We start from the raw sequence: 18,883 nt of genomic DNA on the forward strand, positions 1-18,883 counted from the left end.
TGTAGCTCTTGGGGTAAGAATATGCCATCATCTTCTTAGGAGATTCAAAAGCAAAGCCATAAATTATTTTCTAATTATTTAGCAGTGAACAAAGGCAAAATGGGCCTGCTGTGTCACAACTCTTCCAAAGGCACACGTGAATAAACAGGACTGCTGGAAGCCTAACAAACTGACAGCCCTTCCCAGGGTACACAAAGAGGAATGTTTGCCTAAACACTGTCTTTCAGCAAGACTGTAATCAAAGGAAAAAAACATGTATGATAAGAAAGATTCCTGGTGGTTCTGGCACAGTGATTATTCTCTGCGTAATTGGGAAAGTTTGGAAACACTTGACTACGCTGTTCTGATGGCATGCTTTCAAAAAAACACTAAAAAAATCAAATGGAGTAGTTCAAACAGCAAACAAGGCCCCAAACTAGTTACTAAACCAAAGCACTACAGATTGACAGGAGAAAAACCCCACACATTTCTTCCCATTTTCTGCACTATGAATGAAGAGATAATGGAAGCCTGTACAGATACCTGGTATTAGCCTGTCTCTGCAGGACATGGGTATAACTATCACAAGTTGAAATAATCAACTTGCTTTTATGGAGGAGTCAAACAAAAGGGCAGAGAGGGGAGCTCCAGCTGCACATCTCAGCAGGGACAGGACTGGGCAATGTGACATCGTCAGGTATTGTGGCCTGAACATTGCCCAGTCCTGTGAGGAGCCCAGGAGGTCCGTATTTGATGGCTTTGATAAGCTCTACTAGGTTTGCAAGACATCAAAGAGGCAGAAACATCATGGAAACAGGAAAAACAACCAGGAAGAGCAATAATACCAGTCAAAACAAGTGAGTAATAGAAAGAGAGGAGGATAAACTGGCCTTCTCCTTCCTAGAGAAGCAGGAAGATCTTGGTGAAAAGCTTCTTAGAACTATGAGAGCATCATTTCAAAATGCTACCAAAAGACAACAAGTCCTGAGAAAAGCGTATTCTCCTCACAAGAAGACGAGTCCAATCAAAATTGCTCCTGAAAACCCACAGATGGTGGGGCACTCCTGTACTGCCCATCAGCTCTCCCAAGGGACAGCTGCCTCCAGGGAAAGGATTTACCTTGGTACAAATCACCTGAGCAAGGGAAAGGCAGCACAGCCTATGCACACAGGGTTTGGGGTTAAATACAAATTAATACTGTTTATCTGAACTAGGCCAGAGGCAGCTGTGGGATATAATGAGATTGTTACGTAAAGAAATGCACAGCCTGAACTTCTAAGTCACAAAACTGAGCTAAGCCAACAATTCATTAGTTAATTTTTCTAAAACTGGTGGGGGAGGGAGGGGGGATGAATTTCTGCTGGAATGTGATCTAGATCACTCAGCAGGTATTTCTCAGATGCACAGGAAATAAAACATCCTGCAAGGTACTATTAATGTTTGTTATGTAAGTCTGTTATAACACCGTTTATCACTGGCTGTCTTCAACAGGCTGAATTAGCCTGGAGTTTTCCAGAAAACAAAATGTGTGGGTACACAGCCTGAAGGGTTTCTCCCCAGGCAGAGCTGTGCCATTGCTCCAGCAGCGAAGTCTGCAGGCTGGCACTCTGCAGACTGACACCCACAAAGCCCCCAGAAAGTCTCCATGTGCAAGAGTATAATCAGTGAAAGGAAAAGAAATGCATAACCCCTTTCATCAGTCATGTCGACAAATCAGAAATAACTCAAGATATCTTAATTACAAAGCCCAAAATTCATTTTCATGGCTCTCTGGGAGTTGTTGGAAGGGAATCAATCCTTCAAGAGAAAGAAATGAGCTGGTTCAGGTTCTTGGTGATGTTAAAGGGCCCACAAATGCTGATCTTAAGTCGATAAAAACATTTTCATTAATCATTCCTAAGTATAATTTTTTATTTCTACAGTGTTATTTTATTTTTAAAAGGTTTGCTGTCCTGTAACAACTGAAATAAAGAGATCACCCCGAATTTTCCCACCAGCCCTCAAGTAGATATCTCAAACCACACACTCTGAGTCATTAAAGCAACAGTCTCAGCACATTTAAAACTCCTTGCATAAAAGCCCTATTGAAGTCAGTTCTGCAGGGGGGCCCTGCATGTTGACACGACCCAGGCAAATGTGTCTTCCCTGGCCTGAAATGGAGAGGTTTGGCATAAAAAGGTGTTTTGTCCAGGAGGCAGAGAAACCTCCCACCCAAAACACACCTCTCACAAACAGCTCTGTAACAGCAGCACTTTAAGGCATTCACAGAGTGGAACAGCCATAGGAAAGCCTGCTCAAGCCTCCCCAGAGCAAAGAGGGATTCCACCAGGCACCCAGGAAAGAGCTAATATAAGCTGTAAAACTAATTTCAGCTTTAAACAGGGAGTCAGCTCCTCTCTATCTCTCTAACTGAGCAGGAGAGCAAGCTACAGGGACAGGAGAGGAAACCTGTTCTTGTCCTCTCCCAGAAAAAGGTAGTGACATGATGGCAGAGCATTTCTATCGGCTCCCCGGACTGCCAGAGCACCATTCATCAGGAGAATGGACCAAGAGAACAATCAGAAATCCATTAGCAAGCTGCCTCTCTGCCTGAACTCCTGATCAAATATCACAGCGCTGAATGGCTTCTGTTGCTCGAGTGGACAGAAGGAGCAGGGAATTGTTCCAAGGCAATAAAGATATTATTACAATTTTTAGCTTATATTAGCATGAGGGCAACCATTTGCGATCTACTTTGTGCCTTTAAGCAAGTTTCTCAAATGCAGGACAAAAGCTCCCAGAGTAATTAAAATGGAAAGAGATCTCCTCCAGTATCACCAACTGGCACCACAAGGAAAGCAGTGGGGGAAAAGGAAAAGCTGGAGGTGGAGGGAACACTGCTGGAGGGTTGTGATCAGTGCTTTTACTGCCTCTATCCAGCAGCCAGAGCTCAACTAGGAAATACCACAAACTTGCAAGAAAATTGCAAGAATTACCAACACTGCTATTTACTAGCAGGGGAGTGACCCCACAGGAATAAATCAGCTCATCAGCAGCATTTCACCCTGCTCTTCTGCAGGTACAGTTCTGCTCAAAGTAACACTTCATTGTCCATCTATCACAGCAGGAGACACAGCCAAAACCAATCTGATCAAAATCTACAGGAGTTACTTCTTCCCTCAGATGAAGGGTGATCAGACCATTTAAAAAGCAATGCAAATAACCAGGTTCATAAATAGGTTTATCCATTAAGGAGTCTGCACCATGTCTCTGCAATGTTATTTACGTGTCTGAAAGCTGTTATCTGAGCTATTATCCAGCACAGAGACTAGAAAAAGATATTCTGAGTGTATTAGCAGCACATTGAAATGATTTGTGCAGATTCCTTCCATTCAGATACTGTTGATGCTTGAAATATAATGAGGGGTCTTAGACAGGAAACTTGCACATGTACTATAAGCAGGGAAAAAGCAATAATTAAAAAAAAATTAGGAATTCTCCAGTGCAAACATTTCCAACTGCAAGCTGATTCTCATTATCTTTCATCTGCCAGAAAAACAAATTAAAATATCAATCAAATGTAGTGATCCAGGTAAAAGTCTTAAACTGCATCTTTGGTTCAATAACAGCAATTATTGTGTCACTGTTCTCAACTCGTTGAGCTCCTCAAATGAGATCAGAAATGACTGCAGAAAAAAACCCAACAACACAAAATCTCAAAAAAAATCTGTCATCCACAAGACCTGAATTACATTTGAACAATGACATTTTTGTCTCCAAAACAGGTAAGAGCAAAATGAAAATAAGGTTGTCAGCACCACCATTATGAAATGTTAGCCATAAAAACTGCTACTGTAGAGTTTTCATTTGCTTTATTTACTAGGATTTTTCTTTTTTTTCAAGAGAGAATCAGTCTGAAGCTTTGAAGTGTGTGAAAACAACGTGTCATTATCAGATCCTGGAGGAGGAAAGGCTGCTGAACACGGCTGAGAGACACTTACTGTGACACTGCAAGCCCACTGTGGGTACAATGTTTGTTTTACACCAGGGTATGGAGCTATCACGAGTTACACACAGGAGTAGATCTTAAAGCTCTGCTTGTTTTCCACCAAGACAAGAGAAAATGCACATCCAGCAAAAGAGCACTTGGATCCACATGAGTCCTGGGCAATTTTCCTTCATCTGCATGGATCAGACCATAAACATAAAAATTAAAATACTGACAAATAATGGAAAGTACTAGAACTAGTGGCAAAAATCTGCCTGTAACATGCATCTCCAGGTCTATCTGTAGTCCTGGTGCTTTACAAGTTGAGATTTCCTAAGGAAATCTCAGCAATGCCCCCAATACTATCTTTATTCTGGAAAAGCCACTTTGGAGTATTCAGACTCTGATCTCTCCTATGCCAACTGTCAGCTGAGCATGAATGTTCTTTAAAATAATAGTTAAGAACCAATGGAGAAGGGGTAATTTCCTTACTGGTACAAGGTCTGTGTTTTCCCCGTAGCCCATCCTGGCAGGGATCAGCCATCACAGGCATCCAAGGACTCTGGTGTGGCTGCTACCAGATGAGATGAGCTATTAGTTATGGCCCAGTTCCTACAGGACAGATGTCCTCCCTGCAGTCCATAAGCACAGCCATCAGCCTTGCTGACAGCATCAGCAGCTGGGGAAGTGGGGTAGGATACACTAAAATGCCCTTTCTCTCCCTAAGACACCCAGAACCCTTCCCTCAGGCACCACAGCCGCACTCTCACTGCCACTGCCTGTAGGTCTTCAGGGACTCTTCTGCCAGGGGTTCCAAACTGACACCTTTTGAAGTGCTATGTTCATGTAAATAAGTAGTTTTTCTAAGAACAAATTAGTTGAGCATATTCTCTGAAGTTATTTCATTTGTTTTTGCTCCTGTTCATTTATTCCAATCTGCTGCACCTTCCCTTGGAGAGGTTATTAAACGTTCTGCTAATGGGCGCCAGCACTCGTTTAATTCTTCCTAATGAATGTATGAGTGAGTAGCGGAAGCTATTATGTAGGGCTTAATAAAGGGCGGGAAGGAATTTCCTAAAATTTATTGCCACAGGCTGCTGCTTGAAGATAAAATAAATGGTAATTGCTTGGAACAGGAAAGAGGAGGATGATAAAATGTCCCCAGACATGAGGTAAAAAAAATACCAAATGCTCCGAACCAAAATCTCAAAGCCCGAAGGATCATGAAGGCAAGATGGCCTCCTCCAGCTTTAGCTTTCTGATAATCCTTGAGACTTTTCCTTTGAATATGGATGCTGAAGGATGAACTCGATCTCAGCTGGAATGGTTATTTTATGACACAGAAAAGACATATATTTTTTAAAAAGGCATTAATTCAGAGTGCATCTTATGGAAATAATACTTGAAGGAAAGAGACAATGTAGAGGAAATGGAAGGACAATGTTTCTGGACTATTGAGTCCAGCAATACAATCTTCCCTAAAATATAGGCTTTGCAGAATGAAGGAGACACAGATAACATTTTGCTACAATTATGTTCCTTCCTTCCCATTGCTGTGTTGGTCAGGGTTCATGGAAGAAGAGAAATTGCTGAGACGTGAACCTGTGCATTGTTTGCTCAGTTTCTGCAACTGTTTGTTAAAAGAGATAAAAATCTGCAGGCTGGATGAGAAGAAGTGTCTGAACTGGAAGTCCCAAGTGTCTGTCCTGCTCCAAAGTGCTGCAATCACACCAACAACCTCCCAGCAAGCTCCAGGTCAGGCCTCAACAACTGGTGAGAACAAAGTGGAAATCTAAGCCCCATCCCCTGTAATTGCAATGCAGAAGAAAAACACAGGTTTTCAAAACAAAGCTTCTTGTTATAACTCACAACAGCCTCCTGTCCACATAATCCTTCAGGCTTCGTTCAGACAGCGGGATCCAGTCATACAGATGAGTTTGGCTAAAAGCTTTGATCCATCTCCTCAAGAAAGCTGAAAAGCCAGTTTCCCAAGAACACGTCTGATTTTCTGATTCCACTGAGCTGTTGGAGGTAGTAGTTTGCGCCTTAGAGACTGCAAAAGTGTTCTCTACCATCAGGCTGTTCAGGAGTTACACCAACTCACATGTTTAATTACAGAAGCAGTGATCAATAGCTCATGGGTCACAGGCTGTGGTGGGAGAGGAGAGCAGGGATGTCAGGGACGTCTGGATGCCACCTTACCCAAGTGCCACCAGCCTTTCAAGTCCAGCTGTCCCATAAAGGACACTGCCAGTCTCTAAGGACCGTCCTCCCAAAACACACAAGGAACAACTAAAGATGCCAAAATATCAATTTGAGTAGGCAAAGCAGCCATCTCCCTTTACTCAAAGGGGCAGAAAGAAATACTATTTTCAATAGCAAGCTAATATATCCAACTTAAAAGCTGACCTGAGAAGAAAAACAAGATTAGGTTTGCTCTTTTTTGCTGCTTTGGGCAGACAAAGCCCCTTTCTGAAAACCACCATTTTTCATGCCAGCTTTGACCATCTTAAAACCAGGAAAAAAGAGGATAAAATCCAATTTTTCTTTCTTAAATCCTTGGCAGGTCACCTGCAGGAGCAGGCCAAAAGCTTTTCTAGCAGGCAGTAAGAAATTATTACTTCCTTTCTAAACAAGGATTTCAGTTGCTTCAGCTCAACAGCAGGATTTCCATAGTCTTACACAATACAAAGCAATCACTCAACCTTGCAAGAGCATCCAATTTGAAAATGGACAGCTATTTCTTAAAGAGAAAAAGCAACAATTTGATAGAGACAAAGAAAGCAAACAACAAACAATGCCAAAATAATCAAAACAAATGAAAATAAACAGCTTTAGCACACTGGAAGACAAAAGGTGAGCACTAACAACATGAGTGTGAAATACCAGGGATATACAACACAGATTCTCAAGGATCAAAAAGGATCAAATTTGGGTGGCTGTAGGATAGGCATCTACTAGAGGCATTATCCAGGAAGAATTTAATCTTTTCCCCACTCCAATGAATAAATCAAAACCAAATAAACTTGTACAGTATTCCATGTTGGTATCAGTACCTGTACGAAATGCAGAGCTTCCCATTTAAACCAGCAAACACAAACTATTCCATCTCTGAGGACCTTCAAACACTTCCACACTTTCAACCCTCTTCCCCTCTTATGAAGAAATCTTATTACTGATTTATATGGGTTATAGAGCAAGAAGTTGCAGGTTTATGATAATAGAGAACATAGATAAAGGATCTGGTTTTGACTTAGGAATAATCCAAGCAGGTACTTAACTAACTGTGACGCTGTTCCCTGCTACAAGGAATAACGCAGGATTTCATCTGCCTCAGCACCAGTGCATCCCTGGAATCACTGCCTACACACACCTCAATTACCCAGCCTGAAAATATACATTTTATTTATCCATGGACAACCCCAACAGGGAAGAGAAATTATTGAAAAAAATTTCAGTTATTCTTTGCAACATAACACTGATGCCAGGTGCAAAGAAAAAGTTGCTTTTCTTTCTGTATTATTTGGTCTGCTTTTGGTAGCACATGGCTACTGTGTGCAAGGGCCAGATGTGGAAGGAAAAGTGGAGGTGGCACAAGGAAAAGCAGGATCCAAAGTCCCTGTTGCAGTTTATCTGTGGTCTCACAGTAACAGGAGCTCTGTCACCCAGGCTGGCTTGCAGCTACCCCCGCAGCAGGACGTGGCAGAAGAGCCCTGGAGAAGCCATGAACATTTCCATGGCTCTACTCCCCCATCCCTGTTATCTGCTTTTACTTGTGCATCTCATAAAACACCCCCAGGCCAACCCCTGGCAAGGCCAGCTCCTCAAGCCAAAGCTTTATAAAACATCCCAGGTATGATCCCAGGCTAAAAGCAATTCCCTCACCATAGCTGCAAACCTTGGATGCTCAGATTGACGTGTCAGCCTCTGAAATCAAGAGTCAGGGCAGGGAATTCGTACTCCAGACGAGCTGTAAGTGCTGCATGGCACAAGGAGGTGAATTCCAGCATCCTTGGCTGCTGTGGGGCTTTGTTTGGAGCTGTATTCACACAGTTCATCCCCACCACGACATGAAGTCAAGGTGTAGGTGCACTGACAGAACTTCTCAGCAAAAGCTCTCTCACAGACCTCCTCCTCTATCCCTTTTTTGCCTAAAGTATTGCACTCAGATTGGCTTTTTAAATACCCTTTTTGATGGGGAGAAAGGCACAAGGGGAACTGTCCAACATACTCTAATCCAATTTCTTGTAGTCTAAAGAAATCCATTTGTTCAGCTTTGCATTCGGCATCCTTGTGATACTAATTTTTAACAGCACTGCTTATTTGGATCCATTTTCAATAAATCAGAATTTGATTACAAGTCAGGAATGCACCCTGCAATTACCTTTTGAGTGTGAGTCCTCTCAGGTAAGACCTCACCCTCCAGAGGAGGCTGCAGAGCTCCCCTCGACTCATCCCTTATGGACACCTCCACATGGCTGACCATGGATACAAACAGAACACACTGCAGTAAGATAAAGAGAACTCAAATCCAAGTGTGATTGTGCAAGGCTGTAGTAAAGAGGTCTTGGAGTAGAAGATAGCACCTTTACATGCACAGGGTTAGTCTTACTCCTAAAAATTTCAGAAGTTAGTACATTTTTAAAATTCAGCTGCTAGCAATTCCAATTTGAGAACCATAAAAAGTACTGTATTAATAATTGAAATGTAAAATGCCTGCTTGATTCACTCCATCCCTCAGTCCCCCTCCCTAAAGGGCTTGTTTGCCTTAGGGGAGCATTTCACAAGCAGCACATCAACTTTCTGAAATACAACTTCAGCAGATGAAAGCCTCATAACCACAGAAGAGCCATCTTCCTTCCAAAACTGGAATTTAAAAAACCATGACATCCATGGAACAATTTAAAGGTAGAATGGCCAAGATATTTCAGCCCAACCAAGCACTTTGGCTAGCACACGGTGTAGTTATTTCACAAGTGGCTGACTGGTGATCTCCCCATTTCAGCCACAACATCCACCTTTTATCTCCCAGCAAAGTTCTGCCACAGCCGCCGTGACTCAGGGCACGGGGGTGACGAGGCACCCTCAGCACCAGGTGATTCAAGACTGCCCATGGCCATGGAATGAATCTCATTCCAGAGGCTCCACATCATCCCGCTCCCCAGTCCTGCTGAAACCCACCGCTTCCTAATTTGGGAACACTGCAGATGACAGAGATGGCTGAGCTGGAAAGCGACTGCTCTGTTGGTGCCTGTGATTTTCACCTCAATGTTTTTAATGCCTCTGTAGTTAGGCAAGACTAAATGATGTGGACACGGCCACCACAATGCAATACTCACTTTTCTGGGGAAAAGTAGCCCAAGTTAACAAATTACAACTAAAACACCTCACTCAATTTGTACCACTTATTCCTATGAGTGGAATGCAAATGTTTCGAGTTAACATTTCATGGTTCTTTGAATCCTTACCTGATAATAAATGCAACACTGATCTATTTTCATTTAACGTTTTTCAAATCCTGTGTTTTTAACCACCATTACAAAGCCACGCTGCTGCTCAGTGAAGTTCACGATTCCTCTCAGGAGAGGTCGGCTTATCAACACTGCAGCAGGTCTTCAATGAAATGTCATGTGTTGCCTTTGCTTTGCAGAGGAAAAACTGCAGTCACCAAGATGATTATATTAGCATTTCAAGCTAGCATTTGCCTCCAACCTTTATTATTCTAATTCTTCTTTTTTTCTTGGCTTTAAATATTACCTGCTTAAGAGGTAGCTCAGTACATTTTGCCAAACCAGCCACAGCCTTCAGGATTTGGCCCTCTCCAGACCCGCTGCTGCAGCAAGTCCAGAATTAATTCCCAGATTATGTCTCCAAATTGTATTTCACAAGCACAACAACCCACACCACATCTGGTGGTGTACCTGTGGTCATGAAAAGCCTTTTTTAACCCGCTTTTCAGCAAGAGCAAGGTCAAATCCACCAGCAGTTCTCACAGGGAGGGTTAAATTAGACTGACATTTCCCCAACACATTTTTTTTCCTAATGACATGGAATTTGAAAGGCTGAGCAACACTTACACTGTCTTATGTGATCACCTCATAACAATAATTACTACTTAATACCTGGAACATGATAGCACCTTGACATCCAACCCTCTGCGTGGAAGGCACTATTTAGACATAACAGACAATCTGCAGAGCCCAGGGAAATTACAGCTTCTATATGAACATCAACAGTATCAAATGATGGGAAGAGCTTTGTCTTCCCTCCAGCACATTTCCTGTAAAGGACATCTATTTTCTATTAAACAGCTGCACGTTGAGAAAAAAAAAGAATGTATACAGCAAACACGTTTAGTGCAATCCATCAATAAATCTTTTAAGAAGTAACAGTTTGATTGCAGAGACTTTTAAATGCAGCTTCTTATCCATCCAGCTAAATATATTAAAGAAGAAATAACAGCTTGGCATTTATTCAAAACTTTTCATTTGAGCTTTCCTAAGTTATTTGCAAACATGAGGTGTAGCCAGACAACAATAGCTCTAATAGCTGTTCCAGTTATTCAGGCTAAAATGGGATGTAGTTTTTAAATTAACATTATGTGTTGTCAGATTTATATCAGGAATGAAAAGAACTTAGAGCAAATAAAAATAATAAAAATAAACCCCCATTCTCACATACATATTTATAGCCTAAACTATTTTGCCAGATATACTAAATCTTCTTCATTATTGTAAAATTCTCCCACCCAAAAGAGATTTGAGTAAAATGGAGTATTATTAAATTGCAGCTTTGCTTTTGTAAGCATTGTTATGACTTCATAACAATTTAACTCCACAATTAGCTCTGTGAGAGCAATTCTGACATTCAGATAACAACAACTGTGTAAATAAGGGTCACAGGCTGAATTTGTTTCCAGATATTCCCTGAGCATCCCTGCCATAAAAAGCTCATTTTCACATATGTTGAACTCAATGCTACAAGAGGATTTACCAAATCAATTTCTATACTGAGAAGAACCTAATATTTAATATTAGGAAAGTATTCATATTTTTAAAAAGTCAGTGCATCATAACAAAAGTAGAGGAATTAGATCAAATGCAGAAGACATCAATAAGTGAAAAGGAATGCAGAACTGAACTATTTCTTTTCTTTTTTAAACAAAGAAAGGGCTAAAATGGAGCTTGAGGAGATGAGGGAGCAAGATTTTCCCATTAACAGTGAAAGTAAACATCACCTACCAACCTTTTTTTCATCAAGAAGCAAGCACACAAAGATTACAGGTTCTAATAGCATCTAAAAAGACTTGGCAGCCACCATTTCTGAAATTCGAAGTTGTCACTTCCGACCCTGGTTCTCACCATTAAACTTTTACTCATTTCCAAGACGATTCTCACTGAGGGGACTGTTTTAATCAGAGCAAGTTAGTGAAGAGTCACAGAAGACATCTGGTGGCCAGTGCACCAAATGACAATTTCATTTGCTTTACACATTTGTAATAAAGCTTAAATTTTATTTAAGTAAATATTTTTTAACACTTTAAGTTAATTAAATAATTTAATTCACAAAAACACAAGTGAAAACAGTCGTGTTTACTGCATTACAGCCCTGTGATAACCCTCTGTGGTCAGGCCAGGAACTGAGAACTTGGGAACAGCCCTTCCCCAGGTATGTTAAATGAGGCAGAACCTAACAAGCAGCCTTTGAATTTGGGCAACTTGAACACGAATGACAGAGCAAACATTTCCTGAAAGCCCAAGGAATTTCCTATTTAAAGTTTCCATGTCCTTATCCCACTACCATTCACACATTCAGCCTCTGGAAAAACAATCTTGTTTATTCTGGGAACACACACACAATAAAAAGGTCATGAAAGAGCCATCAGTTCCCCCAGGTGTGGAGTGGCAGGAGATCAGTTCACTGGGGTCACTAACAAACCTGACAGAGCTCATGTGAGTGTGTTTTGGATTCTGGATGCATAGAGCAAGGGAAATTTCCTCCTCTACAGCATCAGCATGATGGGAAACACAGGGAACATGTCCAGGTCACTCTGTACTTCCAACAGAGATGGATGTTGGACAGGGAACAAACAGCAGGTCAGAGAACTGGGGAATCCTGTCCTCCAGCAAGCCTTGCCATCCAAAACTCAGGCATTTAACAGGCAGCAGAGTATGTAATTCAATATACTTCTCATCACACATTATTCCCAGTTTCTGACGCCATCACTCCCTCTTTGATGCAAATGTGGAGTGCAAACCACAGCAGAGGAAGGTCCAGCATTTTACTATTTTATGAGCTCTAAGGAGAGACTGGACCAAACAACATTTGCTGCTGCTCAGACAGCACTTCAAAGGAGGAATCTATAGAGAGGCAGACTGGACACAGCTCAGGCCCTGGGAAGACGTGGCAGGAATAAGGTAGGAACTGAAGTCAGCCAAAATGATAAATGCACCAAAATGCCTTAGAAAAGCGGCACTAATGGATAAGCAGCTTCTCAAGGCAGGCAACATGTAGCAATATTGATTCTTTAATACACACAATGAAACCAAAGTCTTAATGATTAATAATCTGTTGTGAAACTCTATTCATTAGGTAAAAACAGTGCTCAGAGATGACACAACATAAATCAGGCAGTCTCCTCACTCATGAAAGAATGATGAGTTTGCTCGCATCCATGTAAATTAGCAACAATCACTCTGCATAAAAGCAAGCTCCTGCTTTTCACAACCCAGCTGGTAACAGCCAGGAAAAAATGCTGAGGAAAAAGAAAACACTCACAAAACCCCCTAAATCTAATTTCAATACTAATTTCAGAAAGTACTTAAGTAAAAACTAAAGCAAGCTGGTATTCAGGACACACTTGCCTCGGCATTACAAGGAGATGTGTAGAAAGGGACTCCTCCCAGAGTACAACACACCATTTTAGCAGAATTATATCACATTTTGCCACAAGCGTAATGAAACTTCCAGCCATCTCACAAAAAATTATGCTTAATATCTAAGTGCAACACTGGCATTAAACACAGACATTTAAACAAAGACCAAAGTTAAGAGCTAAGTAAGAACTAATTTAGTTAAGAACTAAGGAAAGGCATTGACTTAGGCAGCTTTACTCACTAAAATTGAACATTCATTACCTTTTTGCCCAAGAATCCTCCTTAAACCAATTAAATGGACACTCTGGAAAGCAGATTAATAACCTCTACAGATTGTTTAGACTGATCTTCAATCAACACAGAGCATAGTAAGAGCTGACTGATAAGAGAGTCCTGGAAGCAAAGAAGAGTCTCTCTTACTTCTGCTGGAACTACTCTGGATGTTCCTACAGCACAGGACTTCTGGGACTCACAGCAGACCTTTTATAAGGAGACTAACTACTTCTCACAAGAATAGCTCAGCCCTGTTCTGAACTGACAGAATGATGCTGGGTGCAGACACTGGTGCTCCTCACACGGCTCTTAACAGACACTGCAGAGAGAAGGCAGCTCCTTCCCCCGCCAAAGAAAAAGGAAAGCAAAGTCCATGTGCAAAAATACCCCAGAAGGTCACTAGTGTTTCAAACACTTCTTTCAGTCTTTGTAAATGCAAATCAGAGTGTTTTATACAGCTGAAAGAGGTGGCACCTGCAACACACCCAATGTCCACCCACACAGTGCCACAGCCAGGTTTTAAATTTTATAGGGTGGATCAAGTACACTGATGGAGCTGCAGGGATGTCCTGGCAATGCTGAAACACTCCAAACAAGGCCCAAAACTCACTGGAGGATGCTATGAACCTTCACTGAACACAACACTGGTATCAGATGGGTGTTAAGAGCTGGACTAACTCCTGCAGCTCTGCATGCCCACTGCCTGGTGTCAGCTAAGAGTGTTCCTGACCTGGCACCTGCCACAGCGCTGGTTACAGTCCCATCCACACCAGGGCTATTAAAACACTTTCCCAATTATTTCTTGTCTGCTTTATCACAGTTCCTACAAGCACATCCCTGTTGTTCCAAGGCACAACCCAACAGCATCCCCACCCTGAAGTGAGAGTCAACAAGACAAGGCTTTCCAAGGCCATTTTCACCTTTCTGCAGCCTCATGATTCGCCACATGCCACAGAGTCTGACACTGAGAGCACCAGGGATGCAACTTGGGACTCTCAACGCTCAGCAACAGCACTGTGTCAACTCCTCACTTTCAAGCTTAAGATTTAAACTTTTTCAAGTAAAATACGGCGAGTTTGATGGTAAATGTTGAAGTGTGCTGAAAGAGATGATCGCCTACAAGGAAAGATTTCTATGCTAATACCCTACAGCTTTCTCTTGCTTCCCTATCCTGATTTCCTACCATAGCCTTCCTATTAAAATTTGTAAATAAGAATGCAGAACTAGCATAATCTGCTAATGCGAGTCTGGCATACGAGCAACTGCTACCTATTTGTCATGAAGGAGCTCAAGAGCTTAAATATGGCAAGTTATCAAAGATTACTCAGTGCACAAAACAGAACTGCTTTTGCCCAGGAAAGGGATTAGTCTTTCTCCATCATCATCATCATCATCCACCTTGGCCTGTGGAAAAGCAGTTTAAAAAGTCTTAGGTCTCTTTCCAAACATACTCCAACCATAGATCAAGTTTTGTGGAAGAGCTTCTTAGCAAAACCCAGTGGTATTTGATAATTGGAGCAGTAAAAAATACAGCAAGTGGTTTTTATGATGAAAAGGGATACAGCCAGAAGCAGCAAATAAATCTGCATTCAGCATGCAGCAGATGTCAGCATTAACCAGGCTAATACTGAGGCACAGTGAAGTTGGATACATAAGCAATGATCCCAAAAGCTGGGGATAAGTCTTTCCTAATAGAGATGGAAATTGAAATTTGGGAGCTGCCAAATCTCCAACCTTTGTCAGTTCAGAATGAAAACCTGAAATACTGAAGGCAGACTCTAAAAAATGAATTCCAATTGGGACAGTGCTAATGACCCAACTTCAGGTGAATGGTCTAAAGTGGAGTCAGGAGTAGTAAAGCAGTTTCTCTGAAGTCTCAGGTTTTGCAGCTGGTGAAGCAGAGACAGAGTATAAAAATGCCCTGAGGTACAATGGAAAGAGATAAATGCAGGGGTTTTAAGTACAGGGGTTTGAAGAAACAGTTCTACTATGGAAGGAGTCTCATTTAAATCATTTCCATGTATGGACAATTGACTATCTAACAAATGTATATTGCATATAAGGAAGACATATTGAGCTCACCTGTAGGATAAAGGATAATGAGTACAAAAATCAGACCTTGAAGATAATCTTGTATCAAAACCTTCCACGACCCCAGGTTGCTCCAAGCCCCATCCAACCTGGCCATGGACACTTCCAGGGATCCCAGGGCAGCCACAGTTTCTCTGAGCAACCTGTGCCAGCGCCTCCTCACTCTCACAGTGTGATACTCTCTGTATATCTAATCTACCCTCAGTCAGTTTGAAGCCATTCCCTGTGTCCTGTCACTCCAGACCCTTTCCAAAGTCCTTCTCCAGCTCTCTTGGAGCCCATTTAGGCACTGGAAGGAGCTCTGAGGTCTCCCTGGAGCCACCTCTGAGCGAAACACCCCCAGCTCTCCCAGCTGGCTCCAGAGCAGAGGGGCTCTAGCCCTTGGAGCATCTCCATGGCCTCCTCTGGACTCTTTCCAACAGCTCCGTGTCCTTCCCATGCTGAAGACAGCATTGCAGGTCAGGTCTCAGCACAGAGGAGTACTGGGGGGAGAATCTGCCCCCCTGCCCTGCTGCACACACTGTGGGATGAGCCCAGGATATGCTTAGAACTGATTATAATGTCATTTATTAATTTTCGCAATTCAAGTACTTGAAACATGAAACTTAACAGCATAAAACAAGATAGATTATTAAACATAAAGACCCTTAAAATTTATTTTTAATCAAAAATATAGGAAATGGAACTTTAATTGTTGGGATTTTTCCTCACAGTGAACTGTATAGGGCACATCTCCAACTGGAAGCTGTGGCAAGCTGGTGCTATAGATCCATTTTGCACAATTGCTTCCTAATTAAAGCAGTAAAACTTTCAGCACCCTTGTAAGAAGAAGAATTCAGATCTAATATGACAGAGACTGTAGTTGGCTGACTTCAGCTATATTCAGCACTAAATGTATAAGAAAAATGAATCCAGTTCTGCAGTTTATCTCCCTTTACAGTGAGGTAAACAGCTCATTTAAGCTTCCCTATCACTCACCTGCTGGAAGAGAAACTCTAAGACTGCATTTTATCTTACTAAGAAAGACTATGAAAAGGCCATTTTTGACTGAGTGCTTTATCAATCTCTTCCTCATCTCAGCATCATTACATGTATGTAATGATTAGAGTTCATTTTTTAAGCCTTCAAGTGCTGCTTTTGCTTGGAGATACTGTTCTACCAACATGCTTCAGGGGATCTGCTCATCATTCAGCACAGCACCACCTCCAAGAGACAGTCAGAGAAGGTGTGGTGTTTGCCAATTGCTCCAGTCAACTCCTGCCAACTCTGGGATCAGAGCTGAGCCCTCTGAGAACATACCTTTCTTTTCAGAAGTTTGAGTTTTGCTGAAATTAACATCCTGGAAAGGCGTAAGATACACTAGTGTGCAAATTTCAAGGTGCAGGGATAGAGTCTTTCCCCTTAACCATCTACTGACCACACCTTTTTCTCAGCTGGATATCCCCAAAAAGCAGTGACTACGGACTCATTTCTCACCAAGAAAAGCAGAGAAAAAGAAGAAAACTTTGCCTTTATAATTCCTCTCAAGTTCAAGCTTGCAAGCAAACTGTGAGCTAGAGTAATCTGCAGCAGGGTGAAATTTGTAAAATCCCAGCAAGGGCTACTCTTGCTGCCCAGGGTAACGACACAAGCATGAACTCCAGCTTGTGAAACTCCCTCTGTGGGGAAAGTAACAGCACAAAGAGAGAAGCCCAAAACTTGCCCATAGATTACTTTTCTCCCCTTAAGGCACTCCTCAATTGTCAGCTCATGACAAAATTTAGAGGTTTTCTGCATTATTCTCACAGAACATTTGAGCACCAGCAGAGCTGATTTCTGGCCAGTTGCCTCCTTGGCTTTTCAGAAGCCTCTCGATGTGTTGCTTTGGGTGCTACGGAGAGTGCGATGACCGAGAAATGGAATTACTTTCCTGAAAGTTATTTTGCCTTACACTGTTAGTATCTGATATTATTCACTAACCCTTTCAGCCAAAATCTGATACTTCTGAAGCAATCCAGATCTTCCACTAAATGCCTGCTGAATGAGCTTCCGCAGAAGTTCACGGGTAATGGTGCCACCAAAACAGCATCATGAATATCTTTATAAAAACACAACCCTAAAAGGAGAGCCCTGCTCCCAGAAGTTCCACTTCTTTTGTCTCCTTTATCATGGCCTTTAATATACAAGAACTTTAGACAAGCACATTTAAGAATTCACCTGTCTCTAGGGGGTTAAGTGGTCCACTATGGAATTTCTCCTTAAGCATTTCTTAATTATGAAAAGCCAGAAACATTATTTTCCTGGGACAAACTAGTTCCCACAGTGCAACAGAGAAACCAGATACAGTGATTAGTATTTAGAAGAAACTCTGTAATGGCAATGAAAGGGAAACATGCAAACATTTAAGCCCTGAAAAAACACCAATCTTATTTCTGTGAACTACAGCCCATGGCACAATCACTGAATAGGACTAAAGGTATTAAATACTGATCTGTTCATTAATTATAAAGTATGTCAGTCTATGTATTTGAAAGGCAAATTATTGAAAGGAAAAGGAAGAACTTTTTAAATGAACTTTGTTCCCTCTTAATTTGTTCAGGTTTTTAATATGGCATTTTTCAGGACAGAAGCAGCCCAAACTCAGAAGAAAGCTAAATAAACAATGGTGGTACTGCCTTCTACTGCCAGTACTTGGAAGAACCTTTTCATCGACTCAAAGGAAGAACCTTTTCCTCATGTGTATAAGCAAGGCCAATCTTTTGCAGTTCTCTTAACAGGCATCCTAGCTCTGATGTCCTCTTTCAAGTTTATTCTTTTCTAAATCAGGACACCAAGGTCTCTCGTGGACATATGGCACAGGGACATTAGAGATGCCATTTTTCCTCCTGAATGTGTTGGGATCTGCTGACCTCAGGTCACACTGGCAAGAAGTTACCATCTGCTTATTGCTGTTAGATGATCAAAAAAGAACATTTCTGGCTTTTCTGCTGCAGCAAAACACCAAAGGGACTAAGACTATTGTATTGCTTGCAGCAAGTGGTCTGGCTGTATCGCATCTGACCTTGAAACTCTGTCCAAAGCAGTAAAAGCAGGAAACAAACTGGGGGTGAAGAAGTGGGCATATCACAGGACAGAAAGCAAGGAAAAATCCAGCAGCAAGTTTAACATCAGAGGGCCAAGTTAGCCCTGATATTCTCTAACCTTCCCTTAATTACCTCAAGTTTCTTCAGTGCAGAAACATTGTATGGGAAAATAAAACACTGAAGCAACTCAAAACAATATTTCAGCAGAGCAGTACCATACACGGGATCTCTGCGTATTTGTTGAACACTGCAGAGAATTTCTTGGGGCCTTCTAAAAACACAGAATGAGAAAAAGTTTGAAATCAAAGCCCTTAGAAAGAAAGACCAAATCAAAACTTTTCCTCTAACTAGATTGTGTTCTCAGACACAGCAAATATATCAATTTTTAGTTATATGAAGATTACAGATGCAATTTTGTTTTGTTCACAGATAAACTTCCTCTATATGACAAAACGGTTGCAGAAGCTTTGTCAAAATCACATTCTCCAGCCAAAGACAGCGGCCAGCAGCACATCATCTCAAAGAACATTAGAATTTTTAAAGTGTTGCGCAAAACCAAGGATTACTCCAAAGAGTTTAAGCACAACAATGCATTTCTGCACCTCACTTCTGTAGAAATGCCTTTAGTTTACAGT

The 18,883-nt window shown here is 41.6% G+C and overlaps 1 protein-coding gene across 1 annotated transcript in view; it reads right to left on the reverse strand.

The window, feature by feature from the left end:
* Positions 1-18,883, reverse strand: part of ABL1 (ABL proto-oncogene 1, non-receptor tyrosine kinase) — a 77,399-nt gene that overhangs the window by 56,930 nt on the left and 1,586 nt on the right. The window lies entirely within an intron of this gene.

The sequence above is a fragment of the Pseudopodoces humilis genome, chromosome 22 (assembly GCF_049639895.1).
Source record: "Pseudopodoces humilis isolate 2021_Gansu_Grassland_sample_001 chromosome 22, ASM4963989v1, whole genome shotgun sequence".
NCBI lineage: Eukaryota > Metazoa > Chordata > Aves > Passeriformes > Paridae > Pseudopodoces > Pseudopodoces humilis.